Raw genomic sequence first — 2,500 nt, 5'->3', positions numbered from 1 at the left:
AACAGTCCACAGGAAGGGCCAGCATGCGGATATGTGTACTGACGGACGACCACGGACGTCCTTTGTGTACTGACGGACGGCCACGGACGTCCTGTGTGTACTGACGGACGTCCTGTGTGTACTGACGGACGTCCTGTGTGTGCTGACGGACACACGGACACACACGGACGTTCTGCGTGTGCTGACGGACGTCCTGTGTGTGCTGACAGAGCGGCCACGACGTCCTCTGTGTACTGACGGACGTCCTGTGTGTGCTGACGGATGCCACGGCGTCCTCTGTGTACTGACGGACGGCCACGGACGTCCTTTTGTGCTGACGGACGTCCTGTGTGTACTGACGGACGTCCTGCGTGTCTGACGGACACACGGACACACACGGACAGCCACGGACGTCCTGCGTGTGCTGACGGACGTCCTGCGTGTCATGTCCCCGATTCTGGATAGGATCGTCCGGACGGACTGCGGTGCGTGGAGGTGCACCAGTATGGTCATATGGCCCAAAGACAAGCGTGTCATAGCCTGGAAGGTAAGGTTAAGGGCATCAGAAAACTAAGGATAGCTAAACCAAGAAGGAGACAAGTATAGAAGAGAGCTGTACTGAGAGTATGGCTGCTGGGGCGGTGCGGAAGCAAGCTCAACCAGCTAGGTGAAGGAGTATGCAGCTCTGTGTAGTTCACTGAGAGTGTGGTCAGCTCCCTGAGCGTAGATGGACTAGCTCACTCAGCTGGGTCAGCTGGATCAGCTCAACTCAGCTGGGACTGAGTGTTCGAGTCTTGGGCAGTTGGTTCGGGTCGGACATTACCAGGCCATGTGGATGACCCATGTGTACCAATGGGCTGGGAGGGCTCTTGTGGTTGGGTCATGGGCGTGGGCAATCAGTCTGGGCTTGTTTTGGACTTTCCAGGAGTGGTTTGGCAGTTCCAGGGCGTGGGTAACTGCCATAAGGAGCGAAAGGTGCAATCTGTACCATTGATTAAATCAATGGCCAGAAATTATACCGAAGAATGCAATGGTTAAGAAGTAACCACCCCCCTTCTCCTATATAAGGAAGGCAAGTCCGTGCCTTTGCAGGCACGCCAGGGCTTCCTCCTACACCCTGAAACACAAAGAAACACAGAGAAAAGACAGAGAGTTGGTCGGATCCCAATCCAAGACCAATGGTGTGAAGGCCATAAAGAGGCAGTTTTGGGAGAGATCAAGGGGGAAAGTTATGAACGACGCTTTCTGGTGGCTTTTGATCCGTGATGTTATCACCCAATGCATCCTTCAGGGCCTGAGAACACACGCAAATGGTGAGGAGAGAAGTAGATGACCGAAATTCATTCCTAAAGGCCAAGGACAGCCTTAAGGGCAGATGTGTGTAGAAAGGCAGTTTTCATGAAGTGCAAGGGGAGGAGTTATGAACGACCCTGTGGTAGGTTTCCACCACTGATGATCACGTCCTAGTCCTCTCCTCGCATCTTGGGAACACACGCAAACACCCAGGAGAGAAGGAGAAGGCCGGACTTCGCTCACAATGGCATGAATAGCCTTGAAGGTGGATGCAGTGTAGAAACTGGTTTCATGGAAGTTCCATGGAAGGAATGATGGTCACGAACCATGGTTAGATCTTATCAATACTGAAGTATGTGAAAGGGTTTGATGAAGGCGGTGCTAGGAAGAGCATGGCGCCCAGAATGGAGTGTAACAGGTGGGGATGCAGACATTGGGCATAGTCTGGTACACTATGGGCTGATCTGGTCCTGCAGTTACACCTTACTCTGTTTTATGATTATTATCATATTATCCTTGTTCTTATGATTGAGATTGATGATTAGACATAGTAGCACTGAACCATGGCTTGGCCGTTCAGAAGAACCCTCCATGGCCTTGGTTTGGCCAGCTAAGTCTGGATCTCCTACTTCGCTGATGGATTTATGGTGATCTGAATTGGAATCCTCTTAGGTGGTGAATTATCATGAATTTTATGGTATTTTGGGGATTTTTCTGATTGATTCGAGATGGTCAAGGTGGCCGGTGGGGCTGTCCTAGGTCGAGATCCATAGGATCGAGATCGGTTCTTGGAATTCTGACTTGACCATTCTCTTAGTTAAGATTATCATGAATTATCATGAATCCTAATGAGTTTTTAGGGATTGATTTAGAGATGGTCCCTGGGCGGTTTGGCTGATCTTGGCCGAGATCTATGGGATGGAGGCCGGGTCTGGGAAATCTGATTGGACCATTCTCTTAGTTATGATTTATCATGAATTGTCATGAATTTTAATTGATTTTTGGAGCGGTTTGCTTGGGGTCGAAATTGCACCTGAGGGCATATTGGGGTCAGATCCTTTGTTTAGGATATCTGATCATATGTTGTGTGCTGGAACATATTGTCACTTTGATATGGATCATAAGGAATTGCTGGTTATCAACCCTTGGTGTTGGTAAGCAGGCCGTGTGTGATCTGATCATGGCAAGGATGGACGACCTGATCCTTGGATGATGGATCAAGGTGTCC

This window comes from Brassica napus, unplaced genomic scaffold, assembly GCF_020379485.1.
Source record: "Brassica napus cultivar Da-Ae unplaced genomic scaffold, Da-Ae ScsIHWf_1525;HRSCAF=2125, whole genome shotgun sequence".
Classification (NCBI taxonomy): Eukaryota; Viridiplantae; Streptophyta; class Magnoliopsida; order Brassicales; family Brassicaceae; genus Brassica; species Brassica napus.
Note: the sequence above shows the minus strand (reverse complement) of the source record.